Source organism: Oryx dammah, unplaced genomic scaffold, assembly GCF_014754425.2.
Source record: "Oryx dammah isolate SB20612 unplaced genomic scaffold, SCBI_Odam_1.1 HiC_scaffold_23, whole genome shotgun sequence".
In the NCBI taxonomy this organism is placed as follows: Eukaryota; Metazoa; Chordata; class Mammalia; order Artiodactyla; family Bovidae; genus Oryx; species Oryx dammah.
In genome coordinates, this window is record NW_024070207.1 from 123,744,033 (window position 1) to 123,771,528 (window position 27,496).

A 27,496-nucleotide genomic window follows, 5' to 3' on the forward strand; every position below is an offset into this window, starting at 1 on the left:
CCGGATTTTGCCTAAAGGCTGTAGGATTTTGTCAACTCCTCCTCTATGTTAACAATATATGGGGACTTTCCTGGTAGTCCAGTGGTTAAGAATCTGTCTGCCAATGCAGGGGACACAGGTTCAGTCCCTGGTCTAGGAAGATCCCACATGCTGAGGGGAAACAAAGCCTGTGCACCACAACTACTGAGCCCTTAAGCTGCAACTACTGAAGCCTGCACTCTCTAGACCCCAAACACCACAACTAGAGAAAGTCTGCACAGAGCAATGAAGACCCAGAGCAGCCAAAAAATGAATAAATTAATTATTTTTAATTTAAAATAAAAATTAAAATATAAATAAATAATATCTGGGGTCATTCCATTTTATTAAGCAGCATGAACACTTTCAATCATTATATTAAAAATAAAACTAAGTAATATGACTCTAATCTTGACTGCAACCTCCAGAATGTGCTGGAAGTAATCAACAATGTTAATGGACACCTTTGCCTTTTTTTGTGAGATGGTCTGCTTTTAACTGAAACACAATTACCATCATCATTAGACACAGCCCAGGCCATTGGAATTCTGTACACATTGAGTTTGTCATGCAGGAGAAATATAAAAGAGCAATATAAAAAGGGACATTTTTCTAAAAATAAAAGGATCTGTTTACTTCTATGATTACTTTTCTTTGGACTGTTGCTTTTCCTAAAACCATTTCCATTTCAAAAGAAAGAACTATTGAAACTCTAAGGGCTTTAGATATGTTTTAAAACTAAAACTATGTAGTCATTGATCCCAAAAAGGTTGCAATCAATAAGAGAGAACATAAGAATGAGAAATACCATGATATAAGATTGAGCAAAAAACAACCAAATGTAGCGTCTTTTCAAGGCATGAAGAGCCCTTAAAACCCATCTGGTACAACCCCTGCCCTGGTAGACTGCATCCCTAAAAATAGGAGTTCTTAGTTCTTTGCAGGAGTACCATGTACCAGGGACACTACTCAGGCAGGAAAATGCAATTCTTGGCAGGGAAACCAGGCATTTGCCAAGGCATACGTGCTGAGCTGCCAGAGTTAGAACACAGGAGTCATGAGGGGCGAATGGCCCAGCCCTGGCAATGCAGAAGCTGGGTCAAGGAAAGCAAAACCACTTCTGGATCACATCACTGGTAGACTCGACACAGACACTCTCAGCCCTGGTTGGGACTGGCCCAGAAACTGCTCCAGGAAGAAAACACAGTGGCAGCCCCAGGGGCTGGCTAGGGAGGGCAGGCAGGACTGACAATGAGCGACCATGACATGTCAGTACTGGGTCAGGCAGTTTGGTTGATTCTTCAGTTCCCTTGTGTGGCTGCTTGGTATAGATCAGCAGTTCATATTGAGAAAGTTCCTGTTTCAGAGCACCTAAAACCTAAAATCTGAAATCCCCCGACTATTACCAACTATGCAGAGACTAGGAAGCAATCACATCTCACACAACTTAAGGTTAAACCATGCTCTGCCAATAGCACATTCCATCCTATTGAGTCTCATTTTCATCTTGTTATTCTGACTTACTGATTTTGAACAGGTTGTTTCTCTGCGCTGTTGTGTTTTCACCTTACAAAAATACAGGGAAAGCAATTTCTACCCACTTCCCAAGACTGTTGAGACAATGAATTCATGTCTATCAGGTGCTGTGGTGGGCAGCTGTTGTTCTGCTGCCCAAACTTCACCTACTTGTATGAATTGTGTGTTGATTTTCTATATTCCATGGTGCTTCAACATTTGGGGGTTGTTGATCCTGGAAAGAGGGCTTCCCAGGTGGCTCAGTGGTAAAGAACCTGCCTGCCAATGCAGGAGATGGGGGTTAAATCCCTACATTGGGAAGATCCCCTGGAGTAGAAATGGTAACCCACTATAGTATTCTTGCCTGGGAAATCCCATGAACAGAGGAGACCGCAGGGCTCCAGTCCACGGGGTCACAAAGAGTTGGAGATAACTGAGCATGCACACATAATCCTGAAAGACTCTGTACCAAAGGTAATTCCAACAAAGCAACCAATGTACAGCCCATACTTGCCAAATGCCTCCTTGATTGAGCCATTATCCCTGTCACTATCTGAGTGTTTATGCACTACCTCCAAATTCAAATGTGAAATCCTAATCCCCAACCTGTTATTAGGAGGTGTGACCCTTGGGAGGTAATAAGGTCATGAGGGTGGGGCCCTCATGGATTATATTAGTGCCCTTACAAAGAGACCTCTAAGAGATCTCTAGTCCCTCCCACCATGTGTGTATGCAACCCAGAAGAGGGCCCTAATCAGAATCTGACTGTACTGGTAACTATGATTTCAGACTTATGGCTTTCAGAACAGTGAGAAATAAATTTCTGTTGTTTATAAGCCACCTGGTCTAAGGGATCCTGTTACAGCACTTAGTTGGAACTAAGACAATCCCCCCACCCTAATATCACCCCAGGGCCAGCTGCTGAGCAACTAGAGGTGGTACTTATATCCTGAAAGTCCCTGAAATTACTTAAACTAACCCATCCCAAGTGTGTTTATCCTGCCTTGCCCCTTCTTGCTGTGAAAACCACAACCAAGGCTTTTGTCCATGGTTTTGCATTAGCCCTCCACCTCCTAACCAGCTCTGCTCTTTCCCAGTGTGGCCCTCTGTTATATCATGACTCATGTGTCTAAATATCTGTGACTGGCATTTCTGTGTCTGTGTATCTTACTGTACTATATGATTAAAACAAACCTCAACCACTTTTTCACACACTACCCTTCTCCAGCATCTGCATCCTGCATCCCTCTGGTACAGTGTATTGGCTGTCTATTGCTGCATTAAAAGTCACCACAAACTTGGCAGCAGAAAACAAACGTTATCATAGTTTCTTTGAGTCAAGAGTTTGAGCACAGTTTAGCTGGGTCCTCTGCTTCATGCCCTGCCCCAAGTCTCCAAGTGAGTGGCTGGCCAAGGTTGGGGCATCATATGAAGGCTTGACTGGGAAAGGATGTGCTTACAGGGTCACATGGTTGAGAGGAGGATTCAGTTCCTAGAGAGTGCTTAGACTAATGGCCTCTTTCCTTCAACCACTATTGGCTGGAGGTTGCCCTCAGTTCTTTGCCATATGGGTTCCTCCAAAATGGCAGCTTGCTTCAAAGTGTAAAAGTTCAGAAGCCAATAGAGAGAGTTTGAGAACAATAAAGAAGTCATTGTCTCATGTAATATAATCACAAAAATAACATACCATCACCTTTCCTTTATTCTATTGGTTAGAAGCGAGAGACCAGGCCCAACCTTGACTCAAGGGGACAAGAATACACAAAGGCATAAATACCAGAAGGCAAGGATGGCAAGGAGCCATCTCAGAAACTGCCTATTACAGGGATCATCTCTTTCTTCTTGACCCACGAGTTCAGGTGTGGGGCATGTGATTAGACCTTGGCCAATCAGAATACTACATGTCCTAGGCTTTGTGATTAATGATTTATTTCAGGATAGTCACATCTCCTGGAGAAGGCAATGGCACCCCACTCCAGTACTCTTGCTTGGAAAATCCCATGGATGGAGGAGCCTGGTAGGCTGCAGTCCATGGGGTCGCTAGGAGTCGGACACGAGTGAATGACTTCACTTTCACTTTTCACTTTCATGCATTGGAGAAGGAAATGGCAACCCACTCCAGTGTTCTTGCCTGGAGAATCCCAGGGACGGGGGAGCCTGGGGGGCTGCTGTCTCTGGGGTCGCACAGAGTCGGACACGACTGAGGCGACTTAGCAGCAGCAGCAGTAGCAGGCACATCTCCCATTCAGCATCACCAAGATTCTGAAAAGGCACCGCTCACTCTTCCTCATGGGCTTGAACCTAAAACAATGCAAAAGTCTAGATCTGCTGTCACCATCTTGCTATCACATGAAGTTTAAGGTTGAACCAACATAAAGGTGATGGAGCCAAGATACAGAAGGTTAGAAAAAAGAGGAGGCAAAGAGACTATTGGAAAGCGAAATAATTTAGTATGGCTAGAAACATTCATCTCATATTGCTGAAGCCAAAGGATGTACCTACGAATGTACACCTTGCCATCCTCAGCCCTTTTCAAAAGCTGAGCTAAACACAGGAGGCCCCTGGTCTTGGGTGAAAAAAGCACCAAATCTCCTGTTCAACAAATAAAAAGGAAATGTGCATTCCCTGGCCAAAGTATACACAGAGTAAGGTATCTTATTTTCTAAAAATAAAGCCCCATACAATCTTCTGAGGTGTTTGCCAGTTAATATTTAGGACTGGGGATTTAAAAATAATCAACATTCATGAAAATCCATCTCTCCCCCTTTTTTCTTAATGCTTTTTAGACCGAAAGTGTTTCATAGACTGAACTCTCTAATGAGGGAATATTTACATGACATACCAGAGCAGATGTGACTCTCATTTTATGAAATCCAAACCCAGATGGTCTTTTCTTTCCATTGTCTTAGGTAATTTATATGAAAGCAGAACATGAAAAAAATTCAAATGTAATTTCTTTTCCACCATTTATACTTAATGGCCCTGTAATCACTTTCATGGCCTCAGTTTCTCTGCCGAGTCTCCAGAGGGTCTGTGGATTAGTTCGTGTCATAGAGGTGCTCTCTGGCAATTGGAAATGCCCAGCAAGAGTGGAAATGTCTGTTATCATAAAACATGCATTTCCAATTTAGGTTATTCCACCATGTGTCCTCCGCACAGAGTCCAAAATACTCTTCTAATTTGAATCAGCCCAGAGGGTATAAACTAAAAGAAAGACTCATGGATGGAAAAATAAAAAATAAAAAAGACTGACCCTGAACTCAACTTCTTTAAATGACTTTTCTTGGGGAACATTCTATTTCATTTGGTCATCTATGGGGAAATGGAAAAAAGGGCTGGAGGATGAAAGGGAAGAGAACACAAAAGCACTCCGAGAGGTGTCCAGGAATTTCTTTTAGCTTGAGAATTCCTGGAATATGACGCTGATCGGGTTGAATTTTTCCACTTGGCTTAATGACAGTTTCTGCCACCTTCCCAGACATTACCTTGACAACCCTATGTTCTTGAGAATTCGTTAGCAGGCTCTGAACAGAGTAATCACACCCATTTAGTTATCCTCTATTTAAAATTGTATTTGTACATGTTGGCTTCCAACACTCTAAAGGGCATTTGGAACTCCATGGGTTGCATGAAATTGGACTGTGTAATGTAGTATATTTTCCAGCACCTCATAAATTGTACTGTATTCATATATTTGCAGCATAGAGATATCTCGGATTCTCTTTGAAATTAAAAATTATTTTCCTCTCATTTCTCCTTGAATCCAACTGCCCACATTCCCAAGCATGTGAGTAATTGAGTGAGCAAGGGAGGACTAAATTCCCCCTTCCAGGGGTGATCAGATACATTGGCGGCTTTGGGGGGTGTAAGGAGCCAGGGTTTTGTGAGTCTGGACAGCTAAAGGTAGGTGCAAAGACAGAGGTGGAAACAGCCAAAAGAACAGTGGTATCAGGACCTGGATACCTGGGGTCTAGAAATTTCCACAAGCCAAAGAGAGGATGCTTTTCTGAGCACAAAGTTCTCTGTGCATTTAACTTAGAGCATTTAGTGCTTTGTATTTTCCTCTTTGTGCTTCTAGTTTACCAGATTTGTTTGCAGCAGCTAAGAAGTAACAAGAAAGTTCTAAAAATTGACACATTCTTACATTCCAAGTCCCTCCCAACACTGGGAGGTTTTATGACAGATGCTTCAAAGACCTGCCTGCCTCAATCATGCTTGGAGGCTCAGGTCAGGGCCTCCATCATTTCACTTTCTTTAAGTTAATTTTTTCAGGAGATGGACCTTAAAATATCTCACATTTCCTGTTCACCATGTCTGTCCTTCATACAGCACCTTGATTCCCCCAAGAGCATCCTGTCAGCAAGTATCAGTCAATGGAAGCCAGTCCACCTTGCAGTCTTACAAGCTCTCCCTGCCTCAGACACCCCCATCAGACTCAACTGTGAACATGAAGTTCCCAGGAACACTGATGAGAATGAAGATTATAAAGTCCAGTCTGTTGAATATGCCCAGCATGGGGCTGCCTTTTCCATGTGCTCACAGGGCCACAGCCTAGGTCCCAGGGGCCTTGGGTCCATACAAAGTGCATGAAGAAGCCAGGTCAACGAGTGGATTTTTTTTTAACTTGCTTTTATTTTTTTAACTGGAAAATTGCTTTACAATTTTGTACTGGTTCCTGCCGTCCAACAATGTGAATGAGTCGTAAGTACATACATATCCCGAGTGGACTCTTGTGCTTTGTTACCCTGAACTGAATTAGAAGCCAACTCTTCGTGTCGTTGGTGCAATGTCCATCCAAGAGGTCAGAAGTCTCTGCCCGACTGGGATTTAACCATGCATGACTAATACCCCCCTTTTTCTAGATAGTGACTGCTGTTTCCATCTGGAGGTGCTGATGTCGCTGCAGTGCCTTGGCCCGCTTACTGGCCCACTGTTAGACAGAAACTTACCTCTCCTAATCGAAGAAGAAATGAGGACATTTGGCGGTTGAATGATTTATATCTCAGAGGCAGCCTCACATATTTTTAGAGTTATATCAGCAACTAAAACCACACAGTAAATACCTCCAGATTCAGAGAACTCTTAATTTAAAGAAAACACACACACACACACACACACAAACCTTCAAATCCAAAGAAACCTCTTGGTCATTTCCATAAAACACAATTGATTTGAAGAATTACCCCAAAGAGAGCCTTAATGAGGACAACTGCCTCCCCACCCCAAATGGAAATGGGTCCAAATTTTCAGAATTGATGAACAGAAAGGTATACTATTTAATGATTTTCCATGCAAATGTCTCATCTATCTCAGCAGCCTGCCATTTCCACAGCAAACACATTTGGGGAGTGAAACCATATTTTCCCCATTAGAAATTTTTGTTTTAAATAAAGCCTCACTCCCTAAAAGAGAAGATAAGCATCTAATTTGAGAACCCTGGGAGTTTCAAGTTAGAATTTTGATCATGCAGCTAACTGCCATCTCTGGCTGAAAATGTCTGGCTGTCCATACACAAAAGCACATTGCTCTCAGCTTGTCATGTTTTTAACTTTAATCTCTGCTATAAAAAAAATGGCATTGTTGGCCCTTGAAAAGCTTCAACTGTCAGAAGGAAATATAATAACCTCTCCTGCATAGAGGCCAGGTGTCTTGCAGTAACAAGCCTGGTGACAGAGGGGTGAGCCATCTCTGATGGCTACGCATTGGGGATCTCACCAGGTCGCAGTCAGATGCTGAGAACCCTGGGCTGAGGGATGGCTGGGCCAACCACACTGTCTCACACAATGGAGCTGTGCTGGGTGGGGCGAAGGGGAGGGACCGCTGGGAGACTTGGGAAATACAATAAGCTTGATCTCTCATGTGGGAAAATCCATGGTGTTTAATAGCTTCATAAAGTGGCGTGCTTTTGTCTCTGTATATAAAGTCCCCAGTAAATTCTTACATTACCACCACTATAAAATGCAGCAACAGAAACATTGAGCTATGCTATGTGATTCCCAGTGGCAAAGGTTAGGAGGAACCCAAATTTATAATGACTTCCAAGAAAATACTATTAGAGTGTAATTTAAGCAGGCTTTGCAGCCATAATTTTCAGCGCGATGTGGAACGTGCTTTCGTGACATACACACCCCCACCATAATGGAAATGCTTCCCGAGGAAAATTGACAAGAATACAAAAGATGAAAGGTCAGGAGGGAAATAAGGAGTGAAATCATGGCGACAACTGGCTGTGCCGCATGAGTTCAGGAAGACAGACCATATGTTGTTAGATGCGATTCCATGATAACGTGGAAGGGTCCTCTTTCCCTCCTGTCAAGACACTGGTTTCTGCAGAACTGTAATTTTGGTGTGTATCTCGAGCCGTGATTTAAGGCTGAGACAGACAATTCCATTTAATCCTCAAGGCTATCGCTCACACAGTGGACACTTATCTTGATAGGGAGCCCTGCTTGTCACTCAGAGTTAGATGAACGTGGTCTTCTGGATTTTTCCCTGAGACTGTCTTCAATGCATGAGCGTGTGTTAACTTCACTATGTGCTAGGGATCTTCAGTGAGGAACGGAGCACAGACGAGGGATACTTGCATGAGAAACTCAGATAGAATCCTCTGCTACCCACTAATTTGGGTAGTGAGGTATTATGTTTATTTAACTACCCAGTTTAATATAGGATTAACCTAAGTGCATCAATTTTCTATGATGGACTTCCCTGGTGGGACAGCAGATAAGAATCAGCCTACCTACGCTGGGGACAGGGTTCAATCCCTGCTCCAGGAAGAAGCCCGTGGGACACACTACTGATCCCGAGCACCCTAGAGCCCACGCTCTGCAACAAGAGAAGCAACTGCAATAAGAAGCTGAAGCATCACAATGAAGAGTAGCCTCTGCTCACTGCAACTAGAGAAAGCCCGAGTGCAGCACTGAAGGCCCAGCACAGCCAAAAATAAATTTTTTTTAAAGAAATATGAAAAATAAACAGGTAAAATTAATTGCAATAACACAGTTTATTTAACCCAATATAGAAAAATATTATAACAATGCCTGTCACAATGGCTATCATCAAAAAAAGCCCAAACAACAAGTGCTGGTGAAGATTGTCTTTGGAATCCAGTGTGTGTTTTATCAACACAGCACATTTTGATACAGACTAGTCACATGCCCAGGGCTCAGGAGCTATAAGCACTAGTGGCTCCTGTTTTGGAGAGGACAAATTAAGAAGTTTTGTCAAAATTGTAACCAGGCTCGCTAATATTCAGATCTTGTCCTCTGACGACTCCTGACTGATGAAATCTGAATGACTGGTATTAAGTACTGCATGGGATCCTTCCCCAGAACTAGTAGTCAGAACTCACTGCAGAGAAAAGGCACCAGGTCTCCGTATCTTAAGCTCAGAGGACCACCGACTTCTGGCAGTTTTATTCTCCCCCCAGATGATGCACTGAGTGGGGCCCCATCAGTTCAACAACCCCCATGTCAGAAGACATCAAAGAGGCCATGATGAAGGATACAGTTTTAAAGACGTGATGTGCTCTCATCCAGGAAGCGGTGGAGCTCCTGGAGCTGATTCCTTCCCAAACCAGGGGAGAGAGCTCCCTGAAGACCCTCTCACAACCACCTGCAGGAGAGCATCCCTTTTGGAGGTAGAATAATTTCTTATCTACTGCACCTGCAGCCCTGCCCCAGGGCTTAGGGGTGGAAAGAGGAGCCCTGGGGAGAGATGGAATATTCACCTGAACAGAAAGAAAGGGGCAGTTCCTTCCTTTCCAAGATGAATTGCAAAAGGAATCCCACCTATGCCTGGAACAAAGGTCAAAGATGTGGGCGGAAGGCCCCTGAAGCTGCAGGTTGGAGTCAAAAAGTGCTGGGTCTTAATCCCATTCCAGGGCTTACATCCGGAGAAAAACAGAATTCAAAAGGATGTATGCACTCCAGTGTTCACTGCAGCTCTATTTACAATAGCCAGGACATGGAAATGACCTAGATGTCCATTGACAGAAGAGTGGATAAAGAAGATGTGGTACCTGTACATGATGGGATATTACCCAGCCATTAAAAATGAACAAAATAGCGCCATTTGTAGAGAAGTGGATGGACCTACAGATGGTCATACAGTGAAATAAGTCAGAAAAAGAAAACCAAATCTCATATAATACCACTTTAATGTGGACTCTAGAAAAAAATGGTACAGATGAATTTATTTGCAAAGCAGTAATAGAGTCACAGATGTAGAGAGCAAACTTATGGTTACCAAGGCGGGTGGTAAGACAAATTGGGAGATTGCAATTGACATATATACACTACTACATATAAAATAACTAATGAGAACCTATTGTATAGCACAGGGAACTCTACTCAACGATCTGTGGTGACCTAAAGAGGAAGGAAATCTAAAAAAGAGTGTTTATATGTAAATGTGTAACTGACTCACATTGTTGTATAGCAAAAATTAACACAACATTGTAAAGCAACTGTAGGCCAAAAAAAAAAAAAATAGTGCTAGGTCTTGCAATGACCACCTGCAGAGAACGCTAGAGCCACACTCCTCACTTTGGGTTTTAGGAAAAGGGAGCTGTGAATGGGCTTGGGTAGCAGTGCTGCCTTAAAATGCACAGGACTGTATTCTCAACATGAGACTGTTGAAATAAGTGCCAGTGACAGAAGTCATGAAATTAGATTTAGCTGCATGCAGGAAAGCCAACTGACCAGAGGGAAGCAGGACACTGATGAGCAGGTATTACAGAGAGCAAAGTTATCTGATCTGCAGCCTATGGGTTGAAATTCCTCCAGCGTCACTGTCTCCATAAGTAGGATTTTCACTCAACGGATGCAGGAAATTGGAAACATCATAATTATCAAGGCCTAAATCATGATGGAGAAATAATTTTTCCATATAAACGAAAGCTGAGGCCTTATAGAAGAGACTATTTCAGATTGAATTACTGTGGAGAAAAAGAAAAAGAGCTCCTTGTCATCAAGGAGCTGGCAGTCCCTCCCAGCCAGGCCCTGGTGTTCTCCTGCTGAACATGAATGGTTTCACAGAACAGCCACATCAGTCAAGATCACCCCGTGACCATGATGGATCAAGACAAAAACAAGAGTCCTCTGCAGTCATATCTGAACATGGACAAAACACCAACATCGCCCAAGTCACAAACAAAAAAATCTCCCCCTCGCTCGGCTTATGTAAGCAATTGCTGCTTCTTTATCAATTACAGCTTTGGCCTTGTTCTCATCGTCCTTCCCCCAACTAAGGTTGATCTCAACACCCACTCCCAGAATGACTGCTGCTTCCTGGATCACACCACCCAGTGCCAAGTCTTGCTGCTTTATACCCTTTTCAAGGTCACAGACCTCCAGTTCAATTTGTGCTGTGGGTGTGCTTGTACGACAGTGCTCCAGGCTCTGTGAGTGTTCACTCAGGTCCTCACGTGCATGCTCAGTCGTGTCCGACTCTTTGTGACCCTATGGACTGTAGCCCACCAGGCTCCTCTGTCCATAGGATTCTCCAGGCAAAAATACTGTAGCGGGTTTCCATTTCCTCCTCCAGGGGATCTTCCCAACCCAGTGATCAAACCTGTGTCTCTTACATTGGCAGACAGATTATTTACTTCTGAGCCACCTGGGAAGCCCACCTCAAGGTCAAAGCCCATAGTAAAGTATGTCAGGGATTCTCAGGACTATTCCCAAGTCTGGGGATACACTAAGCCTCACAGGACCCAGCATGTAGTCATAGTCATGGCTGAGATTGGGTACAGTGAAAAGTATAAAAACAGCCAATGGAAAAGCGGATGAGTGAAGTCCAGGGGAAACCAAGCTCCAACTTTCAGAGTCCTCTCCCACTGGCTCACACAGCATGTGCTTAATTCCTTCAGGATCAGCTGAGCTATGTCAACACCCGTGACATGCCGTCACCAGGGAATCACAGAGATTCAGTGGCCCATGGTTTTATTGGGGCTGCTTACACAGGCACTTCCTGCCTAGCATGTACCAACATTCCAGACTCTCTGAACACAGACCAGTGCTCAGCATCAACCTTACTGCCGGCACAGACAGCTGAAGCACAGTATGTCACTTTTGTCAGTGTGGGAATGGGGGTAACATTCCCAAACTGCATTACCAGATGAAGGCCAAAGACCAGGCTGGCAAACAGGTTTTTGAAAGAATAGTAGGTTCATGCCTGCTTTGTTAACTTTCTGCACAAGGCATTTCTCTGACTCAGACGCCCCACTTGGCCCCAAGGTGTGCAGTGTCCCTCTCTGTGAGTAAGGAACCCAATTCATTCAACTCCAAAGACATCACTTTGCTGACAAAGGCCCATATACTCAAAGCTATGGTCTTTCCAGTAGTCATGTATGGATGTGAGAGTTGGACCATAAAGAAGGCTGAGTGCCAAAGAATTTATGCTTTCCAATTGTGAGGTTGGAGAAGACTATTGAGAATCCCTTGGACTGCAAGGAAATCAAACCAGTCAATCCTAAAGGAAATCAACCCTGAATATTCATTGGAAGAGCTGAAGCTGAAGCTCCAAGACTTTGGCCACCTGATGCAAAGAGTTGACTCATTGGAAAAGATCTTGATGCTAAGAAAGACTGAGGGCAGGATGAGAAGGGGGTGACAGAGGATGAGATGGTTGGATAGCATCACTGACTCAGTGGACATGAATTTGAGCAAGCTCTGGGAAATAGTGGAGGACAGAGCAATCTGGTGTGCTGCAGTCCATTGGGCTCACAAAGAGTCGGACATGACTTACTGACTGAACAACAAACTATGTTCCTAGGGGTCTTTTCTGGAGGTTGCTAGCACTGTCCAGTGCCAGCTGGCAAGAATATTCAAGGGAAACCCTGAAATCGGTTCCAATCTGTCCAGTGTTACTGCGAGAAAGCCCTCCAGGTCTGAGGCTGCAAATCCAACCCAGCAGCAAGACCACAGATCATAGGGAGCACAACGCTAAGGAAGTAAAGCAAGTATGCCTCCCAAGCACTCACTCCACCTACAGGCATACACTGAGCACCTACTGCAAACAGCATACCTGACCTGTTAGGAACTGGGCTGCACAGCAGGAGGGGAGTGGTGGGCAAGCAAGCAAAGATTCATCTGTATTCACAGCCGTTCACCATTGTTTGCATTACTGCCTCAGCTCTGCCTCCTGTCAGATGGCTGGCGGCATTAGATTCTCATAGGAGCATGAATCCTACTGTGAACAGCACATGCGAGGGATCTAGGCTGTTCATTCCTTATGAGTGTGTGCTAAGTCGCTTCTGTCATGTCTGATTCTCTGTGACCCCAAGGACTATTGCCCACCAGGCTCCTCTATCCATGGGATTCTCCAGGCAACAATACTGGAGTGGGTTGCCATGCCCCCCTCCAGGGCATCTTCCTGACCCCGGGATCCAACCCGCATCTCTTACATCTCCTACATTGGCAGTCGGGTTCTTTACCACTAGCAACAGAATCATCCTCAAACCACTTCCCACCTCACCCCCAACCCTGGTCCATGGAAAAATTGACATCCATGAAACTGGTCCCTGGTCCCAAAAAGGCTGGGGAGTGCTGGCCTAAACAATAAGCTGTTTGCCTGAGTTGTTGTCCAGGAACTTGGAATCAACTGCGTCCAGTTGGAGCTGAGCTGCTTAAGGCTAGATAGGACCACTAACCCTCCAATTGGGTATGCGCGAGTGTCCATGACTTGACATCAGAAGACCAAAAACACCATGGTTAAGTCACATTAAGCACCTCCATGTTTGAACATGCAGAGGCCTGTGGCTTAGTCACACCTGCATAGAATGACACTCTCCACCTATTTCCAAATCACCTTCCCCCACTTTCCCCACCCCTTCAGACTGCCCTGCTGCTTTAGTCATTATCCCATAAATACCCTGAGCCCCTTGCATTCAGGGTGAACTGGCTCTTTGCTGCAAACCTCAGCGTCTCGGGGTTTTGGCTTGCTGCTCGGGAAGCCAAAATGCATGTGGTTCAGTAATAGTTTCAAGCAAGGGAAACTCAACTCTGCACATCCTGAAGTGAAGGCACATTTATTTGGAAGTTGAAAATGCAACTGATCAACTGAACGGGACAGCTGTAGAAATAGGCCCAGAAAACCTGAGGCTGGGCGGTTAGGGAACAAGAGTGGCCTGGTAACTGAGAGAAGTGTATTTTATACCCTGTTCGTCTGGTTTCTCATAACCCTTGTCACAGGCTCATCCTTTTGTCAGTGAATGTCCCTCAGCTCAGGAAGCACAGACCAGGGTTCCCAGGACTCTGCAGGCAGTGGAGTGCAGTCACTACCCTCGAGGGCATCACAAACTAACAGGGGAGCAATAATCATGTAAGAACTACCATAAAAGCAGTAGTCATGTAACAGCGCCCATAAAACGCTAATGGAAGTAACAAAAAGGGAGCAATTAGTCCCACGACGGGGGCACAGAAAAGCTTTAGAGCGGTGTCTCTATTGACTGAGAAACATTCTATTTCCTCACCTTCTTGTGTCTCAATTTCCAAACCAGATTGTGAGCTATTCAAAGATAAGGGAGTATAATTTCTCATCACTTCACAGCAAAGAACACCTAGCATGGTGTGGGAACTGGAGTCCGTGTCTAGGACAGTCAGCCTCAGATTAATAGCTCTCCCTCCCTGGGCAAGGGTACTTCTCAGCAACCTTCCCAATGAAGTCACAGCAATCGACTGCATTTGACACAAAACAAAGGTGATTCTTCATGGCTAGCTTAGGCACATTACAGAAAAAAATAAGTTTGCTTTGAATCACTGGCCTTTCATACACTTTTAATTCCCCCATTAATACAACACAAGATATCAATAGCTCTTTTCAAGTTAACTTCTTTTATTGATGATACTGATCTCCTTCAGTATCTCATCAGAATTTGGTGGAATTGTTTTATTTACACCCGGAAACTAGGGACTTAGGGAGGGGAGGTTGTAAAATGATTTAATTTTCCACTTTCATCACTTAAATCATAATGTCTCATTTTCAATTTTTTTAAGTTTGTATGAAAAGTTCCTTTTGGAAACCAGATACTTTATGCTGGTTTAGTGGAGTATTATTTCCACTGTTGCAAAAAGTGATACCCTAGCCAATTAAGTTGGTGAGAAGTGTGCTTCTTGACAGGGGTAGTTACAGTCAGCTCTGACCAAGTAAGAGGGGAGGGAATCACAGGGTGGGGCTTTACCTGGTACATATGTCCCCAGAAAGTTCTAATCCCTCTATTCCAGTGGGGTCCCTTGCCTGAGTAAATTTCTGTTGCTTTAAGGTATGTGTTGTTATTTAGTCCCTCAGTCACGGCAGACTCTTTGCAACTCCATGGACTATAACCTGCCAGGCTCCTCTGTCCATGGGATTTCCCAGGGAAGAATACATTGGAGTGGGTTGCCATGTCCTTCTCTAGGCGATCTTTCCAACTCAAAGATCAAACTTTTGTCTCCTGCATTGGAGGCAGAATTTTTTTTTTTTAACCACTGAGCCACTATGGAAACCCTTAAGGTATGTGAATATTCCCCTAAAGAAAGGTGGGAACCCTAGGTTTAGGGACAAGGGCCAGCTTGCAGCTTAGAAACAATACTCAGGTATGCAAACCTTGATGGCGAGCTTGCAACAAGGTCCAGTTCATGACCCTACCTGCAGCAGGATCTCTGATGGATGGTGAAAAGAAAAACTCACCTCTCCCTAACAGCACTGACATACCAGCAAAATTCTTCCATTTCAAACAGACAATCTCCCTGGTGTCCATCCCTTCTGTGCTGGCAACCTCATCCCGGCTCAGTCACCATAAATCCTTTCATTTCCATTTTCTTGGTGAGGATAGAGGGAACCTCAAGCATTTCAGTAGCTTATTTACCAGCACCTTTTTGAATCAATGTGCCCTCAGGGAATAAAATACAGAAAGAATATTTGCCATGCTTGTCATCTTTCATTTTATTATGATTTCCTTTGGGCTGCTGCTGCTGCTGCTGCTGCTAAGTCACTTCAGTTGTGTCTGACTCTGTGTGACCCCATAGACGGCAGCCCACGAAGCTACCCCCGTCCCTGAGATTCTCTAGGCAAGAACACTGGAGTGGGTTGTCATTTCCTTCTCCAATGCATGAAAGTGAAAAGTGAAAGGGAAGTCGCTCAGTCGTGTCCAACTCTTTGCAACCCCATGGACTGCAGCCTACCAGGCTCCTCTGTCCATGGGATTTGCCAGGCAAGAGTATTGGAGTGGGGTGCCATCGCCTTCTCCTTCCTTTGGGCACTTAATATTAATTACTCTCTTTTCCAGTATTCATCATGGATTGAGCCTTCCATAGACTTGCCTTTTTTGGTAAAGTTATTTCATACCCACTTTGCTTTTCCCTCCAGTAAAATATAAAATCCAATACTCACAAACCACTTCTAATGGAAAATAGAATTAGGAGCCCAAATCTGGGAAATCAGAGTACATAGTAAGGACTTCTATGAATGACCCAGCAGTTAGTTTCCAGGTTCCTTTAGTAATAGAGCCAGGATGATTTTTCTATTTAAGGTCATGTCTTCACATGGTTATTTTTATTACAATGCTAATACTAATAAATCCCTTTTAAAATTTTTGTTTGCATTTAAGTGTTTAATCCTCATATTCTGTACAATGTAACTTACACTTTTAACTCCTTTCCCAAGTTGTAATCCTATCCTTTCTAGTCTCCACATGTCTTTTTGACCACTATTTGGTAGACACTTTTGGCCTGTACATGTCTATTGGGAATTATAATATCTACCTCACTGAATTGTTTCGAAGGATTCAATGAAATAAGTGAAACTTTTTTGATAAATTGTCTTTTTTTTATTAGCATGCACCAATAAAATAGATTTCACAAAACTAAAACTGGGAAGAAGACATTTCTAGTTGAAGTGGAATAGTTTTTAATCTACTCACAGCTAGTCCCATATACATAATCACTTTTCTCTGTTCTATGTATGTACCAAGCCTTAAATATGTAATGCAATATGAAACCCGGACTGTTGAAACATCCTTCAGTGGCATTTTTTAACAGCAAACTCTGTATCCTTGTGGCAGGTAGACAAAATAAACTCTGAAGTCATTTTCAGTTTTAACCTTCTATGATCTTTCTTAAGAAGTAATATAAGTATTTCTACACTTCAGAATATTTTTATGAGGATGCCACAAGGCAAGTGAGGAGCAAAAGATAGAAGCCTAGAAATTAAGGGGACTTTTCAGAAGGAAAAGCGAAAATGCCTTGTCTATGTGCACACATAGCAATGAGACCACGTATCAAAGCTTCCTTTAGCCTGGACTCTATTTGAAAATATTTTTAACCCTATGTATTAAAAACATGGAGTCAATGTAATACACCACATTGAAGAAAAAAAATCATATGATCATCTCAACTAATGCAGAAAGAGCATTTGACAATTCACACTTATGAATCAAACTGCTAAAAAAAAAAAAAAAAACCTAGGAAGAGAAGGGATAATTTCAATATAAAAAGGACATTATTCAAAACTCACAGCCAACATTATATACAATGAAAGGTGGGAAATGTTTCCTCTAAAATCAGAAGAAAAGGCAAGGGTGCCCACTTTTACCACGTCTATTCAATTCTATTCATAGTAATGGAACTTCTAGCCCAAGCAATTAAACAAGAAAAAGGAATATAAGACATAAAAGCTGAAAAAAAGAATTTCCCTCCACCCCACAGATTAAGACCATAAACAAAGTCAGCAAAATTGTCCAACACAAGATCAGCATGCACATATCAGATCTTCTTTTATAAACAATCCAAAAGGAAACTGAAAAACAATTCCATTGATGATAGCAAAAAGAAATACTTCAGACTAAACTTAACCAAGGAGATTAAAGACTTTTAAACTGAATACTATGGAACAATGAAGAACTTAAAGAATATACAAATAGATGGAAATATATCCTGTGTTCATGGGTTGGGAAGACTTAATATTGTTAAGATGTCCCTATTACACAAAGTGATCTGCAGATTCAGTGCAGTCCCTATCAAAATCCCAATAATTTTTTGCAGCATAGCAAAATCCATTCTGAAATTAATAAGAAATTTCAGGGGACTCCAACAGCCAAAACAATCTTCAAAACAAAGAACAAATTTGGAAGTCCCAGTCCTCCTGATTTCAAAACTTACTAAAGTTACAGTCATCTAAACAGTGTGGTTGGTACATAAAGACCAACATATATACTAATGGAATAGAAGAGAGAGCTCAGAAATAAATCCTTGCATATATGGCCAAGTTGAACTTTGAAAAGGAATGCCAAGATCATTCAGTGAAAAAAGGATAGACTTTGCAACAAATGGTTTTGGAAAAATTGGATATCCATATGCAAAAGAAATGAAGTTGAACCCTTATATTATACCATAGACAAAAATTTAACTCAGAATAGATCAAAGACTTAAACGTAAGAGAAAAAACTATATAGCTCAGAGAAGAAAACATGGAAGAAAAACTTCATGACTTTAGGAAATAATTTTTTGGATAAGACATCAAAAAAAAAGAAATGTGATTAACATGAAAATTCAAAACTTCTTGATAGATAACCAACAAGGACCTACTGTAGAGCACAGGGAACTCTACTCAATATTCTGTGATAATCTATATGAGAAAAGAATCAAAAAAAGAATGAATGTATATATAACTGAATCACTTTGCTGTACACCTGAAACACAACATTGTTAATCAACTATACTCCAATAAAATTAAATTGAAAAAAAATTTTAATTCATAACTTTTGTGCAAAGGACACTATCAAAGTGAAAAGTCAATTCATGGCATGGGAGAAAATACTTGAAAATCATCTATCTGATAAATGGTTAATGTCCAGAATATATGAAGGACTCCTGCAACTCAACAACAACAAAAGAAACAATTTAAAAAATGGTGAAGGACATAGACATTTCCTCAAAGAAGTGAATGGCCAATAAGCACATGCAGTGATACTAAACATCACTAAGCATTAAGAAAATGCAAATCAAAACCATGATGAGTACTTCCCTGGTGGTACAGTGTCAGTGCAGGGGACACAGGCTCAATCCCTGGTCCAGGAAGATTCTACATGCCTTGGATCAAATAAAGCCTGGTGTGCCACAGCTACTAAGCCTGCTGAAGCCCACATGATGTAACTACTGAAGCCTGTGCACCTGTGTTCTCCAAGAAGCAAAGTCACAATGAGAACCTCACACCACAACAAAGGGTAGCCTCCACTCACCCCAACTAGAGAAAGCCTACATGCAGCAATGAAAAAATCAGCAAAACCAAAAATGATAATAATATAAGAAGAAAAAAAACATGAGATACCACTTCATACTCATTAGGATGGCTATTATCAAAAACCAGGAAGTAAGTGTTGGCAGGTATATGGAAAAACCCTTTTGGGTTTGGTGGGAGTGTGAACTGGTGCAGCTGCTATGGAAAGCAGTGTGGCAGTTTCCCAAGAAAATTTAAAATAAGATTACCACATGTTCCATCAAGTCCACTTCTGGATATATATTAGAAAGAATTGAAAGCAGGGGTTTGGATATTTGTACAGCCATGTTCATAACAGCATTCTTCACAGCATGTAGAAGGTGGAAGCAACTGGTGTCTATCAACCAATGTACAGATAAACAAAATGTGCTCTATACCCTCAATGGAATATTATTCAACCTTAAAAATAAAGTTCTGACACAGGCTACAACATGGATGAACCTTGAAGGTTGTATGATAAGTGAAATAAGTCATTCGCCAGAGGACAAATACTGTATGATCCCACATGATTCCACATGTTTTCTATTTTCTACCTACATAAAGAAAATACGAAATTAAAGAATTCTACAATTTGAGATGCTTTTGAAACATTAACCAATATGTGAAACTATTAAATATAGTGTTCCTATTTCACACACATCTTGACTCAATAAAGAAATATACACATTTTCAAGAGGTTAAATTCATACTGGGCAAATACTGAGAACCATTTGATCAGGGTTTCTTAAGCTGGGGTTCAGGCAGGCCTTAAAAGTCCTGCAATGTGATATATATGTTAAGTGTGCAGATGCGATTTTTTTTCCTTGAGTCCATTGTTTAATTCAGATTTTCAGAGGACCAGGACACTCTAACACTTGAAGATGCTTGAAAGCATTGTGACCTTTCAGTTCAGTTCAGTCGCTCAGTTGTGTCCGACTCTTTGCGACCCCATGAATCACAGCACGCCAGGCCTCCCTGTCCATCACCAACTACTGGAGTTCACCCAAACTCATGTCCATCGAGTTGGTGATGCCATCCAGCCATCTCATCCTCTGTCATCCCCTTCTCCTCCTGCCCCCTTGGACTAAAAGATCATGCTGCCCTGGAGATGGGGAATTAAGTGAGGGCAGAGAAGACAAATGCAGAACCAGGGCAGGATGAGCTACCATGGCGTCTCCTGGTTCCCATTTCACTCTTCAGTTCTGTTTTCAAAGTTCTGCTGTACATGGCAATGCAAGCACACAGTGCTGCCTTCACATCCAATTCGTGTGCATGTGATTACGGTAACATTCACTGGGAAAAGACCCTGTTGTTTTCATTTTTATTTCATTTGCCTGATTATAATTAGTTTTAGCTTATTATTTAGCGGGTAGAGAGGGGATTTTTGCCATTGCTGCTGGATAAAAAGGAAGCCTAAAACTTTCATCATGAAAGGTTCTTGATATTTGTTTGGGAGTCTTTAGTAATGGTTTTCCAACTCTTTTCTGATAAGATTTTGAGAAGGTGTTTTAAGAGGACACATGGAGGGAAGGAGAGGCCAAGCTAGGTCTCCAGACTATCAACCCAGGTTCGAACAAAGCAGTTTTGCTTTCATCTAACACACACATTGGAAGGACTGATGCTGAAGCTGAAGCTCCAATACTTTGGCCACCTGATGTGAAGAGCTGACTCACTGGAAAAGACCCTGATGCAGGGAAAGATTGAGGGCAGGAGGAGAAGGAGACGACAGAGGATGAGATGGTTGGATGGCATCATCAACTCAATGGGCATGAGTTTGAGCAAGCTCCAGGATTTGGTGGTAGACAGGGAAGCCTGGTGTGCTGCAGTCCATGGGGGTGTCTCAAAGAGTCAGCACAACTTAGTGACTGAACAACAACACACACAGACACTAGAAGATATTATGAACACTTTTGAATTATATAAACTCCATCAAGTTTGTATCAGTGAGTAGAGACTAGATTATACTACAGCAACAAACAGCTCCCAAATCTTAGTGCTTTACTCAACAAAAATCTCACTCTTTCTTGTATTATATGGCCAACAACAGTTTGCACTGATTTACACTCACTGCAGTCACTTAGGTAGCCAGTTTGATGGAAGTTCCATCTGGATATTCTTCCATAATAAACAAGCTAGGCAAAGGATAAATAAGCTACATACTGACTCTTCAAGCATCTCCTCCCATTTTTTTTAAACCAATCCAAGTCATTTGGTCATGCCTACCTTCATAACAATTAGAGGAGTGATATCATATGGCATGTCAGGAAAGAGAAGAAAATTAGAGTATGTGTGATGGCATTAAACAAATCTCTATATTGCCTATGTTACTTAAGCTATAATCAAGTGAGACATGTTTTAAAAAACGATTAATAGTTTCAAGTTCTGTTTGAGATCGTCTTAGAGGGGCTTTCCTGGTGGCTCAGCAATAAAGAACTCACATGCCAATGCAGGAGACAAGATTAAATCCCTGCATTGGGAAGATCCCCTGGAGAAGGAAATGGCAACTCACTCCAGTATGCATGCCTAGAGAATTCCATGGACAGAGGAGCCTGGTGGGTTACAGTCCATGGGGTTGCAAGAGTCAGACATGACTTAGCCACTGAACAATAGCAACTATCTTAGAGGAGAAAAGTGTGTATCAGGAATTTTCCCACAAATTATTATTATTATTATTGGAATAAGGTTAACAAGTCAAACTATTATTTATGATTCATTCAATGACTGTATTTTGGCATAAAGAGGGGCTTCCCTGGTGGCTCAGACAGTAAAGAATCTGCCTGCAGTGCAGGAGACCTGGGTTCAACCCCTGGGTTGGAAAGATTCCCTGGAGAAGGGAATGGCTACCACTCCAGTATTCATGCCTACAGAATTCCATAGACAGAGGAACCTGGCAGGGTACAGTCCATGGAGTTACAAAGAGTAGGACACAACTGAGCAATTAACACTTTCTTTTGGACTTCCCTGGTGGCTCAGATGGTAAAAGCATCTGCCTACAATGTGGGAGGACCCAGGTTCGATCCCTGGGTCGGGAAGATCCCCTGGAGAAGGAAATGGCAACCCACTCCAGTATTCTTGCCTGGAAAATCCCATGAATGGAGGAGCCTAGTAGGCTACATGGGATCACAAAGAGTCGGACATGACTGAGCGACTTTGCTTTCGCTTTTCTTTATTCTGTACCAGTGGTAACTGTGGTACCAGTTGGTATAACCCTAATTTAGGGAGACAAATTCAGTCAGCCATATACCTAGTCATAAGACTGCTATGACTGGCTGAAATTGTCTCTCTAAATTATATAAAGCAGTTGAGCCACAGTAAATAGACTCATCCTTCCATTCCAGATGTCTCTGACTGGGTCTGAAGAGAAAGTAAACCAATGAGAGGAAAGAATTTGGAGCTCTGGAAGGGAGGGGCCAGGGAAGAACCACCCCACCTTTCCTGTAATTAACAAGAGTTGGGGATAGGGCATGGGGAAAGGCTAAGATCACTGGAATCAAGGTGTTCCAGCCACCGTGTTCATGTTTCCCGAGACTCAATTCTCCTTCTCTCCTTTTCTCACACAGGACAGATAAGGACAAACTCTCATTGCCCAAGCATGGAACATGAGGGGATTAATACCACAATGGTGTGAGCCACACCCTCAAGGAAAGAGCAAATAGTCCTTTGAGGAATATTATCACAGAGCCAGGGTAGGAGTCAAGTACACAGTAGGCTTCTTTCCCATGCCCACCTCCCTTTTAAGTCCTTTGTGTAACCACAGTGTAATTTGGTGGAAACATACTATTTTGGTTGGTCTTTGGAGTACTGAAATAGGTCGAATTTACATTCCTCGGGTTACTACAAAAATATGATGCATAATATCCAACATTCATTCATCTATTCATTCAACAAATATCCACTGAGTGGGCACTCAAATTTAAACACGGTGGATTGAATGCACCTATTAGCCACTGCTCCCTTCTCCAATTCTCAGAAGACAGCTCCCTACCTATGCCCCCTCCCCCCAAATTATATATAACAGTTCTACAACTTGAAAATGGTTGATTCAGCTCCCCATTAACACATGCCTGCACCTCTTCCCCTTCCTCGAATCCTTTCCTTGAGTCTCATGACAGTTAAATACATTCAAAACAGGCAAAAACCCGGGACAATGAAGGAAAAGAGTTAATAGGAACAAAATTCCAGCAGCTGGTCAACAGATGGTGATGTTAGTTGATTTATTAGGCCCAAGAAAATGGGAAACTAACTCAGCAATGGGGAAAGCCAAGGGAAAACCAGTATTACTCCAGTGTCCAAAGGCTTAGGAATTGACTGGCCCAGACCACACTCTACCAAACATGTACAAATGTAGAACTAATGGTAGAAGGGTTCCTAAAATGTTTATTTAAGAAACAATTAAACTCTAAGATCCTCTCAACAACTAAGGATCTAATGTCCACTAAACCCAGAATCAAAATGAGTGTTTATTCTTAGAAAAGAGACAAACAGGGAGTCTCCAGCCTGGGAAAGTGCTTCTCAACTTGGGGTGATTTGGCCCCACAAGGGACATTCAGCAATGTGTAGAGACATCTTTGTCCTAACTGGGGGAGTGGGTGCTACTGGCATCTAATGCGTAGGAACCAAGGATGCTGTCCAATATCCTACACCACACAGAGCAGCCCCATCATAAAGAATCATCTGGCCCCAAGTGTCAATAGTGCCAGGGTTGAGAAACTCGAGGTTAGAGAAAGGATTCCACATTGGAGAGAATGGAATGAACATACATATGCTCAATACTGAGACACCAACACTATAACTTCTGCCAGCTTCCCACATTCAGCTCCCACAATGCTGCTCAATGTGCTTCTCCCACATAGGGCTGTAGGAGTCCTCTCAGAGAAATCTCATCAATTTCAGAAAAAAAAGTCTGAAGAGACTGACATCAAAAGGTTTCAACAGGCTAGTTGCCTTAGAACTGAGCCTATAGTAAAGAGCTTCCTTGCCAGTCTTGGTGCCCAACTCTTATACATCAGCAGTGAAGGATTGCCAAACATTTGGGAGAAGTGGCATATAATACAAAAGGAAGAAATTTGGAGCTATGCAAGGGAAAAGAAAATTCAAGGAAATTATCATCCTTGGAAAAGGACAGAAAACATCACATGCATGAAAGGACAGATGTTATGAAAAAGGAACCCTCAGAATAAAAGTAATGGCTCTTAGAAATTTAGAGTATAATAGCAGAAATCAAATACTTCAAGTACTGGAAGGGAAGTGGAGAAAATGTGCCACAAAGTCACCTTAAAAGACAAAGGAAAATAGAAGAAGAAAAAATGAAGGAGAGGTGACATAAAATGTCCAGAAACACAAAATTGAAAAAAAATAATCAAGGTTACAAAGTAGAGAACAATGAAAACAGGGAGTTGGAAATTATCAAGTAATTTGAGAAAAATTTCCAGAAACAAGAGGCTTCATTTTGCAATTTGCAAAGGTTCCCTGCAATGCATCCAGGGAAATGCTTGACAACAGACTCACACCAGGTCGTCTCATCATGAAATTTAAGACCGCTAAGCACCAAGAGAAGATGGTCAAAGTGCCCACCGAGAGGAAGGAAAAAGCATTCATTTTGATGCAAAGGATCACGAATCATAGTGGTACTGAAATTCTCAAGAGTGACACCAGATCGAAGCTGAGGGAAAATGACATTTGGCATGAGAATTCCATAGATAGATAAAGCTATCAGTACAGCATCAAGACCTTTCCAGCCATGCACTGTCTCAAATGTTATAGCCCATGCAACCATTCTTGGCAGTCAATCAAGGGATACACACCACCACAGAAAGAAGTGTATGAATGCAGAGAGACATAAAACCGAGGTGAGACTTCAGAAGGCATTTGATATATGCCCAGAAAACTAACCCAACCAGAAAAACTACAAGACTGTTTCTACCTGTTTCTACTATTTCTACTAAAAGACTACTTCTAAGTGTTCTAACAACAGTTGGGAGGGCTTCATTGTCAACAGCATTACCTCATGCCAACTCTGAATCTTGACCTACTCAAAATTATAGAATGACTTGGCCACCTCATGCGAAGAGTTGACTCATTGGAAAAGACTCTGATGCTGGGAGGGATTGGGGGCAGGAGGAGAAGGGGACGACAGAGGATGAGATGGCTGGATGGCATCACGGACTCAATGGACGTGAGTCTGAGTGAACTCCGGGAGATGGTGATGGACAGGGAGGCCTGGCGTGCTGCGATTCGTGGGGTCGCAAAGAGTCGGACACGACTGAGCGACTGAACTGACTGAGGATGGGAGGAGAGGAGGTGTGCATATGCAGGGGGGAGTGGGGGGCCAATGAGGTGGTGACCAAAAAAGAGAGAAAGTGCTCTATCTTTAGCCTCCAAAATGGGAAGTCAATGGATAATGCAGAAAAAATTAAGAAGCAGAGATGTAAGCGTGTGACCTACAGGCATCAAGATGAGCTTCCAGTCAGTTGAGGTTAGTGCCAGTGGGAAGCAGGGAGTCAGAAGTTACTAGAGGGGGCAAATCTAGTGAACTATGGAACTTCTGCAACTCTGTGCCTGCATCACTTGCAGAGTAACAATGACTAGACTGTACAAGAAAGGCTCCTGAATGTGTATTTTGTGCCAGCCCCTGTTCCAAGCTGTTTGGGGAATCCAATGGTTAATAACACAGTCTTCAAATGTTAATATGTCTCACTATGATCATGAATTTTTTCTTTTCCCTTATATTTCTTCTGATTTCCTTTATGTATCTTTGTTTCTTTGCTGTTAGGTGTCTAATGATTTATGATGTCTAGCTTCTTTGTGAATTGTATCTTTTCTCATTAAAAATATTCATCTTTGTTTCATTTAAAAATAATAAATTTAATTGAAAAAAAAGTTTCCAAACCCAAGGAGTTGACATCACAGAGGGTAAACATGCTGCAAGTAAACAGCCCCAAGTCCAAGTGTCAATACATAAAGCTGATTCACTCACTGTGCACAGAAATTAAAATACTGTAAAGCAACTATATCCAATGAAAATTAAACCACCCCAAAAAAGAAATGCTAATAATCCCAAGTATGCATTAATTTGAGCTCTCATATATCACTGTTGTATCACTGATACATAAGTGAATTAAAGACATATGCCAACACACACACATGAAAGGATAAAAGAACCATAAAGAACTACTTCCTCCTGAAAATGGAAGGTTAAAAGAACTATCCGTGATGATTTTGTGGAGGAGCTGGAAGTGGAAGGGTGATTTTCACCAGCTGCAATGAAGATACAGTGAAGAATAAGTGGGGAGTGGTTAGGACAAATGCAGAACACTGCGAACTGGTAATGAGATGGATGTGTTTGCCCCTCGATACTACATGGACCCACCCATGTCAAAGTTCTCACGACCAATTTGGATTGTCATCTAAATGCCTTCAGTATAGCAACTGGAACCGAGTTTGTGGTTTTTGGACTGAGCTCATAATTGTCAAACCAACACCAGGAAACCAAGAAATAAATCAATAAACTTCCCAGTGGAAACCTTGGCCTCTGCTGATCAAAGGTGAATTTCAGGCAGATCAGGCTCCTGGCAGCTGAGTTACCTACACACAGAAGATTCCGACCCTGACACCCTGCCAGTCGCAGAAGCAATATCAACACTGTGTTTCCCAAAACATACTCAGGGCTTTTACTCCTGAAGTGATTTTGTTTTAATAAGTTGTTTCCCCCCAAAGTTGTATTTTATCCAACTTACTGTTGTCATTTTCACATGACAGAGACAGTGGATCCCAGGGAAGAAACTGTCGGAATTCCAAAGGCTGGTTACTGCTCTCATTCTCCAGGCTGATGCTGAAATCAGAATGCAAATTCAATAGAACCCCAACAAAAACAAAAAGCCCTGCTTTCTGTATTTGGTCAAAATGTGTCTGATTATTATGAAAGTAAACCCAACACTAAGAAGGGCATCTTCCAGATGGACACATAGGAGAGCTCCCAATTGAACCCTGAACACACACCAGAATGATAACACATGACGCCATTCTGGGTATTTCCACACTCATGTATGTTTCTAAAACAGAACTGCTATCATTTAATGTATTCTATATAGAAACCTACGTTTTTCACATGGTTAACATTTTCCCCCTTCACCTCACCCCTGGTTTCTCAAAAAGGTTATTTGAAAGGCAGGATTTTCTTTACTCTACGCTCCTGCACCGCCCCCCGCCCCCGCAACAACCAGATGGAAAGATGGTGTGATGGCAAAGGTTCTCAGCCAGAAATCAAGCAACTTGGCTTTGATCTTTGAGTTCACTCACTTTTATGTGAAATGAATGAGTGGAAGGAAGTTATTTCTGAGATCAGCTTTGGGAAGGGAAGGCTTGGCATCAGAGCTGTGGATCATCAGCTCACCACTGACCAATGAAGGGACTCTGTGATGATCAGTTAGCTTCACTGAGTACCACTGTCCTGCTCTGTGTGAAGGCACTGGAAGTAACTCGCTTCAACCAGCTGTTGTGGGGGCACACCCTTGTCTGGAAACCGAAGTTGAGGACGAGGGATTCTGTAAGCCATGATGGATTTGTTAAATGGCCCCAAACAGTAAGGATGTGACCCTTACTGCCACCACCTGCATACCAATGAGGGGAGCCCTGGCACAGAGAGAAGGAGAGGGTCAGCAGTCAGTTCTCCTGACCATTGGGAGACCCACCCAAGTGCTAATTGCCTCCTGCCAGGGTAGAAGCCAGC